This window comes from Hylobates moloch, unplaced genomic scaffold, assembly GCF_009828535.3.
Source record: "Hylobates moloch isolate HMO894 unplaced genomic scaffold, HMol_V3 SCAFFOLD_22, whole genome shotgun sequence".
Lineage (NCBI taxonomy): Eukaryota > Metazoa > Chordata > Mammalia > Primates > Hylobatidae > Hylobates > Hylobates moloch.
The window spans coordinates 26,163,336-26,185,114 of record NW_026652297.1 but is presented as its reverse complement, the minus strand read 5'-3'; positions in this window follow the sequence as shown (position 1 = coordinate 26,185,114).

Sequence of the window (21,779 nt, the reverse complement as noted above, 5' to 3'; positions counted from 1 at the left end):
ATGGATTAAAGACTTAAATAAAAGATGTCAAACTAATAATTCTAGAAGAAAACCTAGGAAATACTCTTCTAGACCCTGGCACAGGCAAAGAATTTATGACGAAGACCCCAAAAGTAAAAGCAACAAAATAAAAAATACACAAATGGCACTTAAACTAAAGAGCTTCTGCACAGCAAAAGAAACTATCAACAGAGTAAACAGCCACCTTACAGAATGGGAGAAAATATTTGAAAACTAGACAGCTAGACAAAGGAGTAATATCCAGAATCTATAAAAAAATTAAACAAATCAACAAGAAAAACAACTCCATTAAAAAGTGGGCAAAGGGCATGAGCAGACACTTCTCAAAAGAAGACATACAAGCAGCCAGCAAACATGCAAAAATGCTCAGCATCATTAATCAGTGAGATGCAAATCAAAACCACAATGAGATACCATCTCACACTAGTCAGAACGACTATGAAAAAGTCAAAAAATAACATGCTGGCAAGGTAAAGAGAAAAGGGAAAATTTACACAATGTTGGTGAAAATGTGAATTAGTTCAACTCCTGTGGAAAGCAGTTTGGAGATTTCTCAAAGAACTGAAAATAGAATTACCATTCGACTCAACAATCCCATTACTGGGTATATACCCAAAGGAAAATAAATTGTTCTACCAAAAACATACCTGCATTCATACGTTTATCACAGCACTATTTATAATAGCAAAGACATGGAATCAACCCAGGTGCCCGTTAACAGTGGACTAGATAAAGAAAATGTGGTACATATACATATGGAATACTATGTACCCATAAAAAGAACAAAATTAGGCCTTTCGCACCAACATGGTTGCAGCTGGAGGTCATTATCTTAAGTGAGTTAATGCAGAAAAAGAAAACCAAATGCTCTCACTTAAAAGTGGGAGCTAAATATTAGGTACACATGGAAACAAATATAGGAACAATAAGCACTAGTGATTCCAAAAGAGGAGGGAGGAAGGTGGGCAAGGGTTGAAAAACTACTTATGGGATACCATGTTCACTACTTGGGCAACAGCTTAGCACTACTTAGCAGCCCAAACGACAGCATCACACAATATATCCATGTAACAAACCTGCACACATACCTTTTGAATCTAACATTAAAAAGAATGTTTTGTGTGTTTTAATAGCAGAAGCTTTAATACAAAGTATAATAGGAAATTAGGATATATAAACTGCTAGAGTTGTTATTTTATTAGATAAAATGGGAAGAGCTTTAATATTTACTTACTATAAAGCCAGACAATGAGAGCAGTTACAAAAATCTACATGAATATATAGCTGCAAAGGGTAACAAATTCCTTTATTTTGTTTTTAAATATTTTTACATTAACTTTATTTTTTAGAGGAGTTTTAGGTTTATGGACAAACTGAATGGAAATTACAGAGTTTCTCTATATCCCTTGCACATTTCCCCAACAACCTCCCCCACTAGTGACATCCGCTTAGGGTGCTGCATTTGTTACAACTGAAGATCCTACATCGACAGCTCATTATCATCCAAAGTCCAAAGTTTACATTTGGGTTCACTCTTGCTGTTATGCATTTTATAGGTTTTGACAAATGTATAATGACATGTACTTACATTGTAGTGTCATTCAGAGTAGCTTCACTGCCCTAAAAAATCCTCTGTGCTCTGCCTATTCATGCCTCCTTCCCCACTAACTCCTACCTTTCTTTTTTCAGAATACCTCTAGAGACTTAGAAAGTGGTGAACAAAAAATTGTTATATCAAAGTTAAATGTTAACAATACCTAACAGCATTTGCATTTTCAGAAATAAAAAATAAAAAAATCCATCAAGTTGAAAAGGCAAGCCATGGACTGGGAGAAAATAGTCATAACACACATATCTGACAAATGCCTAGTGTCCAGATATTTTTTAAAAAAGGACTCTAATTCATCAAGAGTTAAAAGGCAAGTGTCTGATAAATGGGCAAAAGACTTGAAGGATACTTCACAAAAGGAGGTATGGAAATGCTCAATAAGCATAGAAAAAGGTGCTTGATAAAACAAAACCCACAAACCCCACATGATCTGCCTCTTGGTACCTAGGAGAACAGATAAATGAGACTGACAACACCAAGTGCTAGCAAGGATTTGGACTGACTTTAACATTCATGCTTTTTTGGTGGGCGTATTCCAACTTCTCTGGAAAACTGCTTGGGAGTTTCATACAAGGTTAGGCATTTACCTCTCCTATGACCTAGCAATTCTGTTTCTAGGTATTTACCCAAGGGAAATGAAAATATAAGCTTGGAAAAAGAATAATATGAGAATATAGTTGTTTTAGTTCCAAGAACCCGAACTGGAGACAACTCATATATTTATCTACAGGTGAAGGGATAAAGAAAATATGAAATATTCATATCATGGGATATTACTGAACAATAAAGTGAATGCACCTGGGAAAATTCAGGGGCTCATCACGGTGGATGGGAGGCAGGACTAGATTGCAGTTGTGACTCGGATGGACAGAGCAGTGTGCAGAGGCTCATACCGTGAATTTTAGCTCCAGAATGACTGTAAGAACAAACCAGGAATCCCAAGATGACCACAGACCCTCTGAAGGAAGTGGACTGCTCCTGCAGGACCCGGGAGATACCCCAAGTGCTCAGCCACAGCAAGACCTGCCAAGGAGAGTCTGAGCTCAGACACGCCTAGCTCTGCCCCCACATGATGGGCTTTCCCTATCCACCCTGATAGCTGAAAAAAAAGGGCAAATGTTTTTGGGAATTCTAGGGCCCCTACCACTGCTGGCTCCTCTGCATAATCCCATGGCTGATGCTCTCTGGAAAGCACCACTTCCTGGCAGAAGGCCAACCAGCACAAAAATAGAAGATTAAACCACCAAAGCTAAGAACCCTCAAAGAGTGCATTTCACCCCTCTCCCACCACCTCTAGCTGAACACGTGCTGGTATCCACAGCTGAGAGACCCATAGACAGTTCACATAACAGGATTCTGTACAGACAACCCCCAGTACCAGCCTGGAGCTGGGTAGACTTGCTGGGTGGCTAGACCTAGAAGAGAGGTAAAAATCACTGCAGTTTGGCTAACAGGAAGCCAAATCCATAGGAAAAGGGGGAAAGTACTATGTCAAGTGAACACCCCATGCGACAAAAGAATCTGAACAGTCTTCAGCCCTAGACCTTCCCTTTGACAGAGCCTACCAAAATAAGAAGGAACCAGAAAACCAACTCTAGTAATATGACAAAACAGCCCCCAAAAATCACACTAGCTCACCAGCAATGAATCCAAACGAAGAAGAAATCCCTGATTTACCTGAAAAAGAATTCAGGAGGTTAGTTATTAAGCTAATCAGAGAGGCACTAAAGAAAAGCGAAGCCCAATGCAAGGAAATCCAAAAAATGATACAAGAACTGAAGGGAGAAATACTCAAGGAGATAGCATAAAAAAATCAAAACATCAGGAAACATTGGACACATTTATAGAAATGAAAATTGCTCTGGAAAGTCTCAGCAATAGAATTGAACAAGTAGAAGAAAGAAATTTGGAGTTCGAAGACAAGATCTTCAAATTAGCCCCATCCAACAAAGACAAAAAAGAATAAAAAAATATGAACAAAGTCTCCAGGAAGTCTGGATTATGTTACATGACCAAACCTAAAAATAATTGGTGTTCCTGAGGAAGAAGAGAAATCCAAAAGTTTGGAAAACATATCTGGGAGAATAATCGAGCAAAATTTCCCCAGCCTTGCTAGAGACCTACACATTCGAATATAAGAAGCACAAAGAACACCTGGGAAATATATGGCAAAAAGATCATCACCTAGGCACATTGTCATCAGGTTATCTAAAGTTGAGATGACAGAAAGAATCTTAAGAGCTGTGAGACAAAAGCACAAGGTAATCTATAAAGGAAAACCTATAAGATTAATAGCAGACTTCTCAGCAGAAACCCTACAAGCTAGAAAGGATTGGGGCCCTATCTTCAGCTTCCTCAAACAAAACAATTATCAGCCAAGAATTTTGTATCCATCAAAACTAAGCATCATATATCAAGGAAAGATACAGTCTTTTTCAGACAAACAAATGCTGAGAGAATTCACCACTACCCAGCCACCACTGGAAGAACTGCTAAAATGAGCTCTAAATTTTGAAACAAATCAAAATACAGCTTCTTTAAGGCATAAATCACATAGGAATTATAAAACTAACATAGAATTTAAAAAACAAAAACAATAACAAAAAAAACAAGGTACACAGGCAACAAATAGCATGATGAATGCAATAGTACCTCACATCTCAATACTAACATTGAATGTAAATGGCCTAAATGTCCCACTTAAAAGATATGGAACTGCAGAATGGATAAGAACTCACCAATCAATTATCTGCTGCCTTCAGGAAACTCACCTAACACACAAGGACTCAGGTAAACTTAAAGGATTGGAAAACGGCATTTCATTCACATGGACACCAAAAGTGAGGAGGAGTAGCTATTCTTATATCAGACAAAACAAACTTTAAAGCAATGACAGTTAAAAGAGACGAAGAGGAACATTATGTAATGGTAAAAGGCCCTGTCCAAAAGAAAAATATTACTATCCTAAACATAAGCACCTGACACTGGATGTCCCAAATTTATAAAACAATTACTAATAGATCTAAGAAATGAGATAGACAGCAACACAATAATAGTGGGGGACTTCAGTACTCCCCTGACAGTACTAGACAGGCCACCAAGACAAAAAGTCAGCAAAGAAACAATGGATTTAAACTATACCTTGCAACAAATGGACTTAACAGATATATACAGAACAGTTCACCCAACAACCACACAATATACATTCTGTTCAATAGCGCATGAAACTTTCTCCAAGATAGACCATATGATAGGCCATAAAACAAGCCTCAATATATTTAAGAAAACTGAAATTATATCAAGCACTCTCTCAGACCACAGTGGAATGAAACTGGAAATCAACTCCAAAAGGAATGTTCAAAACCATGTAAATATATGGAAATTAAATAACCTGCATCTGAATGAGCGTTAGGTCAAAAACAAAATCAAGATGGAAATTTAAAAATTCTTTGAATTGAATGACAATAATGACACAACCTGTCAAAACCTCTCGGATACAGCAAAGGTGGTGTGAAGAGGAAAATTCATAGCCCTAAATGCCTACATAAAAAAGACTGAAAGAGTACAAGCTGACATTCTAAGGTCATACCTCAAGGAACTAAAGAAACAAGAACAAACCAAATCCAAACCCAGCAGAAGAAAGGAAATAACCAAGATCAGAGCAGAACTAAATGACATTGAAACAAAAATAATACAAAAGGTAAATGAAACAAAAAGCTGGTTCTTCGAAAAGATAAATAAAACTGATAGACCATTGACAAGATTAACCAAGAAGAGAGAAAATCCAAATGACCTCATTAAGAAACTAAAAGAGAGATATTACAACTGACACCACTGAAGTACAAAATATCATTCAAGGCTACTATGAACATCTTTAGGCACATAAACTAGAAAATCTAGAAGAGATGGATAAATTCCTGGAAAAATACAACTCTCCTAGCTTAAATCAGGAAGAATTAGATACCCTGAACAGACCAATAATAGGCAGCGAGATTGAAATGGTAATTAAAAAATTATCAACAAAAAAAGTCCAGGACCAGATGGATTCACAGCAGAATTCTACCAGCCATTCAAAGAATTGGTACCAATACTTTTGACACTATTCCGTAAGATAAAGAAAGAGGGAATCCCCCTTAATTCATTCTATGAAGCCAGTATCACCCTAATACCAAAACCAGGAAAGGATATAACTAAAAAAAAAAACTACAGACCGATATCCCTGATGAACATAGACGCTGAAATCCTTAACAAAATACTAGCTAACCAAATCCAACAATATATTGAAAAGATAATCCACCATGATCAAGTGGGTTTCATACCAGAGATGCAGGGATGGTTTAACATACACAAGTCAATAAAGATGATACACCACATAAACAGAATGATACAATGGACTTTGGGGACTTGAGGGGAAGAGTGGGAGGGGTTGAGGGATAAAAGACTACAAATAGGGTACAGTGTATACTGCTCGGGTGATGGGTGCACCAAAATTTCACAAATCACCACTAAAGAACTTTCTCATGTAACCAAATGCCACCTGTACCTCAGTAACCTATGGAAAAAAAAAAAAGTGAATGCTCCTGGGACCTGGGATCTCTGAGTGAAAGCAGACAGGCACAAAAGAGTACATATTGTGTGATTCCATCTACATGAATTTCAAGAACAGAACGCAACTAATCTGTAGAAGTAGAAATCAGGCATAGGTCATGAGGATTGGTTGGAAGTGGACATGAGGCAACCTTCCTGGGTAACAGAAATGTTCTTTCCTTAATTTGGTTGTTATTTACTTAGGTGTGTACACATTTGCCAAAACTCATCCATTATATAGTGAAGGTCTATGCATTTCATTTTATGCAAATTTCTCAATAGAAATGACTCAATATCAATTAAGAATCATCCATAAATTATCAAAAGCACTTCAACTATCATTGTATGGTTACTTTAATGCTCGCAAGTCACTTTTCACTAGTTATTGCATGAAGCTTATGCCAAGAAAGAAGATGCCCCCAGCATAGAGCCTGAACCTTGCCTGGCATTAAACAGCTTGGGGAACACATGTAGAGCAGTAATATGTTTTCTGAAACAGCCTGTTTTTTCACACAAAGAAACATCTGAAGATCTAAGTGAAAAACCAAAAAACCTACATGAAAAATGCTCCAATGCAAAACAATGTTCCTAATCAATGATGCCTGTATCAAATGTTTGGATATTTGTCAGATGGCAGAAATTATTCTAAGTTCTGAAAAAAGACGATTTAACCTGGTGTCACAAATTTACATAGTGGTCTTGGTGGTCTTCTAAGTGCTAAGATGTATTATGCTGCACGTTTTCATGCTTGTGCTGTTTTGTACTGTGCTTTAAAAATTTCTAGTATCTACTTATAATATGAATCAAATGTTTGCAAAGCCCCTGAAGTACCTACCAGGTTGAAAACCAATGGTCTAGCTACACTCTCTGTATTGGAGGCCAGGAAGCTGCTTTCTGTTTATGCTAAATAGCTTTGTTAATGGCTGGGCTTAAGTGTTAACAGTTTAGTGGTAATGGGTAAGCTGGCAGTCTGGGATACTAAATGACTCCCGTTAAAAAATTGATAATGGCTCCTCCTGGGCAGAAGCAAAGGACAGATAAATAAGGAGAGGCTATAAACTGTCCATTGAACTGAAATCAGATGATGTGTGTTAGAAGCATTATTTCAACCCATTTTTGGCTGTGTGAGTCTTGGTGAGCCGTTCACATTGTCTGGGCCTCAGTTTCTTCTTGTGTCCTGCCCCCCTCAGTGGGCTAGAATGGTGCTTCTTCAACGTTCTTACAGGTACAAGTCACTGAGACATCTTGTTAAAATACAGGTGATGACCCAGGAGGACTGGAGGAGGCTGGAGACTGCATTTCCAATAAGCCTCTGGGTGATGCTAATGCTGCAGGTCCAAGGACCACGCTCTCCAGGGGCTGGGAAACTCACACTACTGCTTTCTGAGAGGGCCTCTCAGTGATGCAATTTAGATTAAGGGTGGAGAGAAGGTGGGATTTGAGAGGAAACACAGATCCGTAAACGCTGTGCTGGCCAATGTGGTAGCCACTAGCCCCATGTGGCTAATTAAGTTTACATAAAATGAAATTAAAAATTCAGTTTCTCAGTGGAAATAGCCACATTTTAAGTGCTCCATAGCCACATAAGGTGACTATTGGCTAATGGATTATATTAGTCAGCACAAAATAGAAACATTTCCTTCATCACAGACAGTTCCATTGTGTAGCACTGCTTTGGGGTATTCAAGAGAGCAGAACTTGACCCGGGAACAGGATGGAACCTGGGAGCTGGACAGTGTTCCAGAATGAGGAGTCTTTCGAGCAGATGATCAGCTGAGCTGGATGAAGCAGGACACTGCATCTATAGGTAATGCTGGTAAAGGTTCATCTGGGATTAATGAGTGTCCTTCCAAATCTTTGGACCTGGAGTCTATTCTTGCTGCTGTTCTGCTCAGGTGGACTGTGGGTTGGGTTTCTGACCTCACGCACACCATTTGCCTCTTCCAATCACTGCACATTCAGCACATGTGGTTGCAGTACACCGAAGTTGGTGGATCTCCAGGCCATTCGGAGCTGGGAGGAACCCTATTTCGGTGCTTTCCAAACCATCTTCTGGGGAGACTGCACCATCCTGGCTGGGGGCTCCTTCTGCTTCAACACAGATCAGTTTCACTTTCGCCTATTTCACATATTAGTTTCCTCGAAAACTTCCCTTTCGAAAAAATTGGTCCCACTCTTAGCAAAGTTTCACGTCCAATGATGCTAGTTCAGCCAGCTCACTTTATAAACAATGAAACTGAAGTCCAGAGAGGTGGAGGGCCTGACCTTTCCAAAGCCATATAGCCAATTAGTGAGCAAGCCGAGATGAGGAGTCGAGTCTCCTGACCTGGGAGCTCACTGTTAATTATCTTCTGCGGCTGTGTGTCTGGCCACCCCAGCTGGGCTGTTGGCTCCTGGAGGGGAGGACGAGGCCTGAGGCATTTTTGGGACTACTCCTGGTCCGTGTCTGGCTCGCTGTGGAGAAGTAGTGCCATCTAGTTAGTTGCAGGTTATGGTAGTTTCCTGGGAGTTGAGGTACTTGGAGGAGTTCAGAGGTAGAACACATGGATGCCTCAAAACTTCCATGTCTGTAATTTGGAGGTGACGCTCTCAGGACAACTGGCTTTTCAGGTGCCTGTGACTTGCCATCACGAAGGACCACTGAAAGGTCATCAGAAGGTATTCACTGTTCCTTCTTCCCCAGGGTCTGGTGCTCTGTCCCAGAACTGGCCCCCAGGTCAGGCCTGCGCTCCCTGGGCTGGAATGTGGCTAATTTCTAGCTTCCATCCAGAGCTAAGTGCTTTTCCATTGTCGGCCTCATTAACTATACAATGATGATTGCTGGCTCCCCAGCTGGCTCTCTTCCTCCTTTTTTGTTTTTATGGTAGATCTTTCTTGAGCTTCTATCTGTCCCTCCGGTAACACTTCATCTTGATATTCACACATGCTAACCATATGCCAAGGAACAGAAATTTCTGAGCCTCTCCTAAATGGTGCTGGTGAGGGATTGGATCCAGTTAGGCCACTGGATGCTGAATGGGGATTGTTAGAGGACGATGTGAGAAACAAAGCTCTGACAATCCAGTGTTCCTTTTAAGTTGTATTCTGCCCCAGAGACCAGGAGCTGAATGTTTCAGACAGACAGAGTTTCTTGCTTCACAAAAGGGTCCCATTTACCAGGCATGTATCATTTAGGTGAATTTGAAATTTATTCTAAATTTAGTGATCTCTTTGTTTACTCCCAACACAATGATGATTTATTGGCATATACATAATGCAAGGGCTTCCATGAATCCATAGGGCTGTTAGTACTGTGTATCTAAGGCCTTTCTCAGCCTATCTCTGTGCCTGTTCCCCACCAACCCCACAACTTTGTGCACATGCACACATACAGTCCATTTTGGAGGTAGGCCAAGTGGTTCATCCAAATCACCTGGCCATCCCCTGGTGAGTTCAAGAATTAGAGATAATGATGCAGAGGACAGGGGGATAGTGCCTACCTTATCTTCTTGCTGGTTGGTTTGTTTTTCCTCTTTTGGAACACTTATGATGGATGCTACTGGTTAACTCACTTAAGGCCCATTTGACTTCCTTCTTCCTTGTCTTTCTGTCCAATAGACCCTAAAAAGCAAAATAAAGTACTAACATTTTTAGCTTCACTTGTCATCAGCATGGCCATGAGACATCATTCTGGACAACTGAAGACCACCATCCCTCACCATTGTTTCTTGGCCATGTAGGGGACAGAGAACTGGTCTTTTTAGCTCACATATTCTGAGTCCACTGCCCCTGAGGAATTGCGCCCAAGGATCCTCATTCACATCTGGATCTGATGATGAAATTCTGAATTTCAAGGAGATACTTTAAGAGGACTAGTATTTTGAGGGTAGAGGTACATGTGAATCATCGTGATTAGAGGGTAGCCAGTACAGATTGTTTGCAAAGATGGCCACAGAAATCCTTTTCATTGTGCATTTTGTCTTGCAACATGACTTTGTTCTTCTTACCATCAAGAGATGAAATCTATTTCCCCACTTTGAGTCTAAGCTGGCCTTGTATCTTCCTTTGACCAACAGAGTGAAGTGGAAGAGATCTTGCAACATTTCCTGCCCCACTGACCCTCTACCTTGGGCATTAGCCCCAAGAGAAGAGGTATGACTACCCTACTGTTCACAAGCAAAGATATGGAATCAACCTAAGTGTCCATCAATGGATAATTGGATAAAGAAAATGTGGCATAGATCTATACAATGGAATATTATTCAGCTATAAAAAAGACTGAAATCACATCTTTTACAAAAACATGGATGAAACTGGAGGCCATTCTCTTTAAGTGAAATCACTCGGAAATAGAAAGTCAAATACCACATGTTCTCACTTACAAGTGGGAGCTAAATAATATGTACTCATGGACATAGAGTCTGGAATGATGGACATTGGAGACTTGGAAGGGTGGAGGTGGATGGGAGGGGTTGAGGGATGAGAAATTATTTAATAGGTACAATGTATATTATTTGGGTGATGGTTACACTAAAAACCCAGACTTCACCACTGGGCAATATATCCATGTAACAAAACTGCATTTGTACCCCTTAAATTTATACAACTAATAAATAAAAAAGTATGGCTACTCTTCTAGAGAAATAACATGGAGAGGTCCTGAACGGCAGCAGTGTCAACCACCACGCATGTGCCAACAACACAGGGAGAAGAATGCCCAGCTGAGAGCCCAGCCAGTCCACAGAATTATAAGAAAGGCAAATGATTGTTGCTTTAACCCGTTAAGTTTTGGAGTGGTTTACTATACAGCAATAGACAACCAATACAAGGACAGTGGCCTTGTTTTCTGCTTCTCAGACGCTCAGTCCCTTGAGTGCTTGTGAAGGCAGCACTTCTGTTTTTGGAAGGCCCAAGTTACCTGGAAGCCCAGAAATCATCTTCCTGAACCTTTGGAGTGGAGCCCAGCAGGTGTTTAATGGCTCTCCCTGGAGTCCTCTGTTGCCTCCCTGCCCAGCAGCCCGGTCCCCATGGACTCTGGAGTATGTAGTGAGAATAGTCACAACAGCTGGTGTGAACAGCTGCAGGACAGAAAGGCACTGGGAGGGTAATTACTTGGAAGCTGGAGGGATGCTGAGGACTGAGGCTGCACCCTGCATCCATACGTCGTGTCTAGGAGAGACTAGATGGACACTGGATAGGCCTCTGTCCTCAGGGAATTCTCTCCTACTCAGTGTTGTAGTGGCAGGCAGGTGCTTCCCTTTCCTTGAATGAGCCCTGTGTTTTTCTGTCTCCATGTTCCCCCGCCCCTGGAACTCCCCACCCGCCTTGTCTACCAGAGGAAATCCTACTTCATTTTAAAGACTACTTCACACATCTTCTCTGTAATGCTTTTTTTAACTTACCTGAGCAGAGTCAATCGATCGTGGTTCTGCTCCCACAGAGCACTCCTTAGAACACATTCGGCTATTACCACAGTCTGACTTGTCTGCTGGGTGCTTTACTAGTTAGGGTTATAGTGAAGTGAGGGTAACAGAAAGTTTTAAAGCAATAGCATCTTAAACAAGGTAGAAATCTTCTCGTATATAGGAAGTCTGGAGGTAGTGACTCTGGGGCTGGTCAGTGCCCCCCCGGTGTCTGGGCCTAGACACTCTCTGTTCTGTGCTCTACCGTGGACAGGTCCCATTCTAAAGGTAACCTCCAGGTCTAAGGTGGCTACTAGAGGTCCAGCCTTCATGTTCACATTCCAGCCTCTGGAATAAAGGTTTACAAAGGCATATTCCTTCCCTGTAAACACATTCATTAAAAATTGCAGGCACCTCTTCTGCTGATGCCTTGGGCTAGAGCTGCAGGTGAAGCTGGAAAATATGGCCTTTAATCCCAGCTCAAGTTGAGAGTTGTATTTCTAAGAAAGAGAGAGATGATTAATGTAAGTGGGACAATTATTGGGTTTTGTCAAAGAATCATCTTCCTCATTAAAATGACCTTCTTGAGGCCAGAAAACACACCTCCTTCGTCCATGTTTTCCCCAGATGACCAGCCCCGTGCCTGACACATGGTAGATATTCACTGAGCAATGACCTAACAAATCTGCTTGCTGATTTGAGGCCAGTACCTCTGGGAGAGAAAGCACAATTCATTATTAGAAACTCAGTAGAAATTTGTTTCTAGTCTCTGAGTTCCGGCTTCTTCTTTCCCTAAAATTTCTTTCTGACTTTTCCACGCCTATTCTCTCCCTTGCTCCTGGATCCTCAGGTCCTCATGCCATTATTATCAACCCATCTCACAAACTCTCCACCCAGCTACTCAGAAGCTGAAGCCAGGGACAGCTACAGGCTGGGAGGTGCCGTGTTGCTCTCATTGGTTGAGGAGATGATGGGGGTGAGATGTGTATTTGAATTGGAAAGCAGGGAACTGGGTTATGGTTTCAGTTTAGCCACTAGGTAAGACCATGACTCTGGTAAACCACGTTGATTATCTTTACCTTGATTTCTTCTTCTGTAAAATAATAGAGATATACACTCTCTCCACACTAGAGGTTTAGAACACACAAGAGCATACTGAAGACCACATCTATTTTATATGCATATGTGTATATATATATATGTATAAAATAAAGTTGCAAGGTATTACTATATATGCATTTAGAACAAGCAAGCAAGCAGGCAAACAAACACACATAAAGATTCCTTGCATCCTTCTCCACTGCAACTGGTTTCCCAAACAGGTATTATTGGATTGAAAGGGATAGGAAGAATCTTGATCTCTGCCTTCTTCCTCTTCCCTCTGTTTTCTTTCCTGGGCTGCCTGAACATAGAAGTCCTTCTCAGCCCTGAGGTGTTACTCCCAGTCATTTCCACTGGTGGGCCGGGAATGGCAGGGTGATGGATATTGCTGTTACTGCCTGGACTTAGATGGGGAAATGTTTTTCTGGCTGGCCCTGGAAGCCTTCATGCCATTGATTTTCTTGAAACTCAGAAGCTTGACAGATGTGAACCAAAGGTGGCCTGCAGGGCCCTAGGGATAGGCTGCCCCAGTTATCTACGCTTTGAATGTTTTTAGGCACTGCTTGGCCTTTGAAGTATTTACTGTGTCATAAAAGTTTGGAGAATAGAGGAGGAAAATAAATGGACCAGTGAGGTCTTGGGAGAGTGTCTCAAGACCATGCAGGCAGATGGGATGGGCTGGCTCTCCATAACCCCTTTGCTCTTCACTCTCACTTCCTGGAGGAGGTGGCAGAGAAGGAGAGAAAGGATTCCTTCTAGAAAGCCAGGGAGTGTCAGGCATGGTCCCACGAGCACCACTCCAGGCTCTCCAGCAGGTATGGCAATGGGAGCCTTTACCCAACCTTGACTCTGCTACTGGGAGACATAGGCAGGAATGCTTACCTCCCTTCACCTGTGATCCTGATCAGTATGTTCCAAGAGAAGGAAGAGGGAGTGAAGAGAAAACAAGGATCGGGGGTAAGATGAAGGCAGGGGTGAAGTTATCACACCTCCCGGAGGTGAGATGCAGACTTTGCTAAGAGGGTCTCAGCCGCCAAAGCAAAGAGGAGAACACAACAAATGATTACTTACAATGTCCACATGAGAAATCAAAAGTCTCCTCCCATCCTACTTGCTGAAGTGAGCACAGTGTTTTCTGCTATGAAATGGGTTCTTCCAAAGGGCTGTGGCATGCTTAAACTCATTGCTCTCATGCATAGGACAGGTGAGACCTCCTGGTTTGTTCCTCTAAGGGCATGATGCAAGCATACAATTCCAATAAAAAATAATGTAGAGAGCAAAGTGAGACAATTTTAACCTGGAACAGTGATAAAGCACTTTGTGACCCTCTTTTTTTTCCAGACCCTTTTGCTAGGGTATTTATCCCTTGTTGGTCCTGGAAAGTCCACACTGGGTCCTTAAAGCTGAACAGAAGCAAGAAATATTCCTGACCTAAAAGGTGAGACCATGAGGCTGGGATCAGTGGCTCATGCCTGAAATCCCAGCTGTTACTGAGGCAGAAGTGGAAGGACAGTTTGAGCCTAGGAGTTTGAGACCTGCCTGGGCAATATAGCAAGACCCCGTTCTCTACAAAAAGGAAAAAAAAAGACAAAAAAAAAAAACAAAAAAAACAAGTGAGACCAAAATGAGAGATTTTGTTTTCTTGGGAGCTGGCAAGAGAGAAAATAAAAGACTCCAGAGATTTCCATTTCTGTGTTGCCTAAGTGTTGGGCTAGGTAGGGAGGAGGATGCTGTGTGAGCTCTAGTCCTTTGTCCCCTCCCCGACCCCTCCATTTGTTCCAAGTGTGGCTGCCTCCTTGGGGTCCTGATCAGGATGAGAACTGGGTAGAAGGCATTGGGCAGAGGCTGGGGAGAAGCTGTTCTGCCCAGGCTGGCTCATCCCTGGGGTAGGAGACCCTGGGCTGCAATGAAGCTCAAACCCTGGTCCCAGAATTGAAGAGGTGGCAGAATTGAAGCCTGAACATGCTGCTGGAGCAGATGTGGGCTCTGGAATGCCCTTGAAATGTGAAATTGTGAGTATAAAGGGAGCTCAGGGACCAGAAGGCTCCATTGAGAGGAGTTAATTATGAGGCCAGTTCCACTAGATGAAACCAAGAGACCACGCTGCATAAACTGTTCCCTGCCAGCTCCGGAGCTTAATAGCCCTGCTCACTCCCTGGCCCTGGCCCTGCTCAATTCTGGGTTGGCAGGGGTGGGCTACAGGGATAGGGGAGAGGGAAGATCAGAGCCAGGTTCTCACTTTCCCAGGATTCTGAAGAAGAAATATCCAGCAGGCAGCTCCTTGAGGGTCAGGCAGATACCAAGGCAGAACCAGGAGGGCTTAAAGAATGGCATTAGGAGGATGGGTTATCTGCATTAGAGGGAAACCAGGAAAGGAAGGGCAGCTGGAAAAGGGAGGAGAAAGAAGAGCAGAAGGATGTGGGGAACAGGCAGGGATGGCTAGCAGAGAAGAGAAAATGGACCTGGGAAGAAGGAAGAAAACTAGGGGATAAATTCTGCACAAATCTATGTTTTGGGAGGGAACCCTAAATATGTGACTGAGAAAAATGCTGGAAAGCAGTAATGTTTTGGAAATATTCTTGGACCTGCCATCTAACCCCTTAAGAGAAGTGAAAGAGGTTAAGAGAAGGTGCTGGGTGGCTCAGAGGCCCTCTTGTCCTAAAATAGTTTGGTAGCAGTGGATACTGCAGCCCCGATGACAGAAGTCGGCTGTCAGGATCTGCCTGTGGCTGGCAGGCGGGTCCCAGGCCAGGGGCTATGGCCACTGTGTGCCTCCCCAGTCTCTCCTGAAGAGGGGCAGCATGTCTTCAAAGGAACCCTGGGCAGGGAGTCAGGCAGCAACATAGCAGGAGAGTGAGCAAATCATTGAGCTCTCTGTGCCTCGGTTTCCCAACAGTAACATGGGGACTATAATGACTCTCTTACCTACCTCTTTAGATTTCTGCAAAGACCAAATGGGACAGTTGCCTATCGTCCCTTCCCCTCCCTTCCCCTCTCCCCCTTCCCTTCCTTCTTTCCTTCCTTCTTTCCCTCCCTACCTCCCTGACCCTTCCTCTCCCTCCCTCCTTCAATCTATTGCACAAATCTTTATTGAAAACTCATTTGTACCAGGCGCCATGCTGAGTGCTAGAGCTACAAAGTGACTAAGACAGGGTTCTTGTTTTCAAGAAGCTCAGTCTCATGGGGGTGTCACATATATAGCCAGATATTAAGGTCCCATGAGATAAGTGTTAAAACCACAACACGCATAAGGCCTTGCGGTTATCTTTGCTGGGGTCGAGGTCAGCTCTATCTGCATGGCTTGTAAGTGTTCATGTCTTGGATCTAGCATCAACATCCGCCTCAGGAACCTCTTTCACTTCACGTTCCTCCTTCGCCAAACTGCCTGTGCTTCTCTGAGAACAGATGGGCTGATACCTGTCCATCTTGGTTTATGTGGCTTTCCGAGCTTGAAATGCCCATTTTCTTAACTTGTCCTGATTCTCACTTCCAGATGTGGCTTGTTTGTCTTCTCTGGAGAGAGCCCTGTACTCCCTTCCCCACTTGCTGCCCCAGACTCACTTAGGCACCTCTCACATTGTTCAGAAACTGTCCTTCTTTTACTACTCTTTCACTTATTACTATAGATGCAGGGAGAACAGGGCCCCTGTCTTATTCATGCTTATTTCTCAGTGAAGGATGACTAGTCCAGGAAGTGTTTAATGAAAGCTGATTGAACCGAACAGCACAGCTCTGACATCACAGGGGAAAGGCAAACCGAGGAGTCAGAGGAGCCACCCAGGAGCTGGGTCTTGATGTATGAATAGGAGTTTAAGGAAAAAAAAAATTGAGGGAAGAGCATCCTGGTAGGAAAATGTGTACACAAAGGCCAGAGGTGTGAGACCAGGTGGCTTGGGTAGGAATGTGAGTTGTGTGGGCTGGAAGACAGGCAGCTACAAAGTTAAAGGGTATAATGGTTAATTTTATGTGCCAACTTGGCTGGGCCATGGGGTGCCCAGATGTTTGGTCAGACATTATTCTGGGTGTGTCTATGAGGGTGTTTCTGGATAATGTTAACAGATGAATTATAGGTGGAGGAAAGCAGACTGGCTTCCCTAATATGGATGGAGCTCACGCCATCAGTTGAAGGCCTGAACAGAACAAAAGGCTGAATAAGCGGCCAGCCATGGTGGCTCACGCCTGTAATCCCAGCCCTTTGGGAGGCCAAGGCCTCCTTGATCACTTGAGATCAGGAGTTCCAGACCAGCCTGGCCAACATGGTGAAACCTCATCTCTACTAAAAATAAAAAAAATTAGCCAGGCATGGTGGTCTGCACCTGTAAATCCAGCTACTTGGGGAGATAAGGCAGGAGAATTGCTTGAACCCTGGAGGTGAAGGTTGCGGTGAGCTGAGATTTTGCCGCTGCACTCTAGCCTGGGCAACGGAGTGAGACTCCATCTAAAATAATAATAAAAATTTAAAAATAAAATTAAAAAAGGCTGAGTAAGAGGGAACTCTTCCTGCCTGACTGCTGAGCTGGGACATTGGTCTTTTCCTTCCTCTGGACTTGAACTGAAATACCAGCTCTTCATGAATCTTGGGCCTGCTGCCTATTGGACTGGAACTTACACCATCAGCTCTCCTGGGTCTCCAGTTTGCTGGCTGCAAATCTTGGGACTTGTCAGCCTCCATAATCATTGAGCCAATTCTTTATAATATATCTATATATGTATATCCTGTTGGTTCTGTTTCTCTGGAGAACTCTAATACTAAGGGGGGCATTCTAGAAGGCTTGTGAGCTCACTAAGGTGATGGAAAAGCACAGGTGGTTTTAAGCTGGGGAGGGCATGATGGGGCCTGTGTTTTCACATCTTCAGGTCCAGTAGAAGGAAGTCTAGAGAGCCCTCATCAGCTGCCCTGACACCCAGGACTTTCTTGTTTCAGTGACTATCGCCCTGTGCCTGCCTCATGGGTGAGTCTGAGATCTTGGTGCTGCCTTCCATGGGTCTGGGGGCTCCAGGTCATTCCTCTCCTCTGTGGGGTGCCCTTACCTGTGTTTGACTCAAGATTGGCTCCAGCTGGACTCTGGTGATCCCTTAATGTGTTGGAACCTGTAAGCCAGGATATAAACCCTCTCTGGCAGGAGGAGAAGCCTGCGCCTCGTACCCTGATATTTTTGTGGTTCCTGCTCTCTCCTTGGCTGTTTTCCTGTAATATTTGGTAAAGTATTCTTGGATATTCCATCCACCTCAGCTGTTCTAAGAGGAGCCAAGGGAAGATCTGCATGTATGTTTAGATGAGCGCTTTGAAAGTGAGTTGCAGTCATGAGGGTGAAAGGTGTGAACAGCAGGTCCTGAGGGGTAAGTAGTAGGTTCTGAATGCAAGAACCTTGGAGGAAGGAGAAGCTGCAGAAAAAGAAGCCAGAGATGATGCCAGAACCACTTGCTCCAGCCTGTTTTACCCACTCAGAGGCCGTCCTATCTGACAAAATCTTGGGAAGCACTGTTTTATCTTAATAAGGGGGTCCTTTTTACAATCTTGCATCTGGCAAAGCCATATTCTTGGAAAGACAAACATAATTTCCTTTGGACTTTGGAGTTAGTCCTAGGTTTGCATTTTGGCACTGCCACAGCATAGCTGTGTGCCCGGGGAATCTCCTGGGGTCTTGGCCTCATTTTCTTTACTTATGAAATGGAGAAATTCACGCTCACCTTCCAGGCTGGTTGTGAGGCTCATTGAATGAGGTAGCATGTAGGATGTGCTTCCCAATATGTTATGCACCCATTTTCCAAGTCCAGAGAAAAGCTCTCTAGATAAAGTGTGCCATCCTTGCCTAGGACCCCCTGAAGAATTCATTTATTTCTTCACTTCATTTATTCTGAAAATGTTTGCTTCCTTCCCCATAATGGAATCTGCACTAATGACTGTGGCATTCCAGGCCTGGGGGCCCTCTGTGAAGCCTGCAGCCAGTTAAGGCCAGTGGGAAAAGACTGAACATTCAAACTCATTTTTAGGAGATGACTGAATGCCTGTATGTCCCAGACAAACTACTGCCAAGGCAGAAGCATGACTCTTTAAATTCTTTGACATCCTGTCCACAAATGGAAGGGCTCCAGAGAGAGGCCAGAAAATGGTGCTGGGTAAGAGGAAGCATATTCAGGTCCAGACCATGTTGGTGGCCAGTTTTTCCTTTTCTTCTAGGACATGTGATAATGGTACCTCTGACTATTCAACCCAATGGATGTTTGTGTTTATCATTTGATATGGTTTAGCTGTTTCCCCACCCATACCTCATCTTGAATTGTAGCTCCCATAATTCCCACACATTGTGGGAGGGAGCCGGCGGGAATTAATTGAATCATGGGGGCAGTTTCCCCATACTGCTCTTGTGGTAGTGAATAAGTCTCATGAGATCCGATGGTTTTATGAGGGGAAACCCCTTTCACTTGGCTCTCATTCTCTCTCTTGCCTGCCATCATGATTGTGAGGCCTCCCCAGCTGTGTGGAACTGTGAGTCCATTAAACCTCTTTTTCTGGCTGGACACGGTGGCTCACGCCTGTAATCCCAGCACTTTGGGAGGCCGAGGTGGGCAGATCACTAAGTCAGGAGATCGAGACCATCCTGGCTAACACGATGAAACCCCGTCTCTACTAAAATTACAAAAAATTAGCCAGGCGTGGTGTTGGGCACCTGTAGTCCCAGCTACTTGGGAGGCTGAGGCAGGAGAATGGTGTCAACCTGGCAGGTGGAGCTTGCAGTGAGCCGAGAGTGCGACTGCATTCCAGCCTGGGCTACAGTGACTCCGTCCCAAAATAAAAACAAAACAAAAAAAACAAAACAAAAAACACCTCTTTTTCTTTATAAATTACCCAGTCTGGGGTTTGTCTTTATGAGCAGCATGAAAATGACTAACACATCATTCATTCCATTCATTCTTCATTCATACATCACCCTCTATTCAGAGGTGAATACTATGGCTCCAGCTCTTCAGGCCTTCATTCTAGTATGGGGAAGGGGAATAGAAAAGTGCTTCAGAACTTGGGCTGTGTGATGAATAGTGTGATGGAGACATGTGACAGCCAGGAGTTTTGGAATACAGAGAAGGATGCCCAGAGAAATGACCTGTGACCTGGGTCTTTAAGGACAAGCAGGAATTTTCCAATGCCGGGGGTGTGGAGGGTGTTCCTAAAATAGAGATAATCTTATGCAAAAGCTTGGAGGCATGAAGGCATGAGAAATTGCAGCATGTTCAAAGGATTGCAAATAGTTCAGACTGGCTGGAGGGCAGGGACAGAGAAGGACTGTGTGTGTGTGGGGTGTGTGTTTGGGTGGGGGCAAGTGGGACCTGGGGTGGCAGTTGGGAGCAGAATGCCTATAAGCATGGGATTTGAGGCTGGAGAGGTAGAGTTCAGATGATCCCAGGGGAGTTTAATTTTATTCTGGGGGAAATTAGAGCTTCGGAGGAATTTGAGCAGGGAAATAATGAGGCCACATTTCTTTATTGATTATTTTTTTCTGTCCAGTAATATGGGTATTCAAAGAGCCATAATAGGAATGTTCCTTGCTTTTGTGGAGTTTGAGTTTTGATTGAAACAGCATGTACACTCAATGCCCTTGTCCCTCCCCTGTCTGGGTCTGTTTACTCATTCGCGATATGAATACACAGCTAGGATTTCTCTAGGCCTTGAACCCCAGCCCATGGTGCTGAGGCCATGATGCCTTTTGGATTTTTCCTGTGCCTCTCCTGGGCACTGGACCTGGTGCCCCATCCTTGAGGGCACCCTACTGGTTGGAGATTGGCTATGGATGGCCATGCCCCTCCCCAAATGGTAGCCAAGGGGCCCCCCAATTTTTTTGGTAGAGAGGGGTTCTCAAATCTGTTGCTTAGGCTGGAGTGCAGTGGTGTGATCACAGCTCACTGCAGCCTCAAACTCCTAGGCTCAAGCAATTCTCCTGCCTCAGCCTCCTAAGTAGTTGGGACTACAGGCATGTGCTTCCACACTTGGTTAATTTTAAAATTGTTTTGTAGAGACAAGGTCTCACTATGTTGCCCAGGCTGGTCTTTAACTCCTGGCCTAGAGGGATCCTCCTACCTCAATGTCCCAAAGTGCTGGATTGCAGGCATGAGCCTCTGTGCTGACCACCCCGACCCTTAAGTATTGGCCCCTGCGGGGCCCACCTGTGTCGGTTGCCTAAATGACCTCCAGCTAGGTGTGCAGGGCCATCTAGGGAGTCCCAGTTAGTCTCCAATGTCCCTCCTACGTCTCGGGATCAATCTGGGACTCCTCTCCCTTCGGGGAGCTGTCTAGAGCCTGACAGACTTCCTGCTCAAATCATCCCTTCTTCTCCAGCACATAATTAGTGACAGACTAGACTAGGTGATCTTCGGCAGTCCATTAAGCTTGTGGGAAAAGTTAAGCAAGGGAAAACAGAGATAGAAAGATTGTCACAAACCATTAGATAAAGAAAAGCCAGAAGGGTGAAGGAATTTAAAGGTAGGGAAGAGTGTTGGTTGGCTGAGGGGACCAGCCACTTCCTTTAAAACTTGCAGCCAAGTGTTTCCCCAGAAGCCCTCCTCTCCCTGTATATCAAAGTGCATCACTTTGATTTCTTCCAGGGAGTTGCAGTAGGTCCTCCTCTGTGTTTTCAAGCCAGCTGTTGAAGACAGAAGCCTTTTTGGAGAAGGTCAGAAAGTTGTTCTCCACCTTGTGGAAATGACTCTGAGCCTCCAGCAGCTTCTTCTTCTGGGTTTAGAGAATAAACTTGTGTCTATGTGAATATGGACAGTTAGCATTTACCAACAGGTGTCTGTCTACTCTCTGTTCCTTAAAAAGAGAAAAAAAAGTGCCGGGCCTGGTGGCTCATGTCTGTAATCCCAGCACTTTGGGAGGCTGAGGTGGGTGGATCATGAGGTCAGGAGATCGAGACCATCCTGGCTAATGCAGTGAAACCCTGTCTGTACTAAAAATACAAAAAATTAGCCAGGCATGGTGGCAGGTGCCTGTAGTCCCAGTTACTTGGGAGGCTGAGGCAGGAGAATGGCATGAACCCAGGAGGCAGAGCTTGCAGTGAGCTGAGATTGCACCGCAACACTCCAGC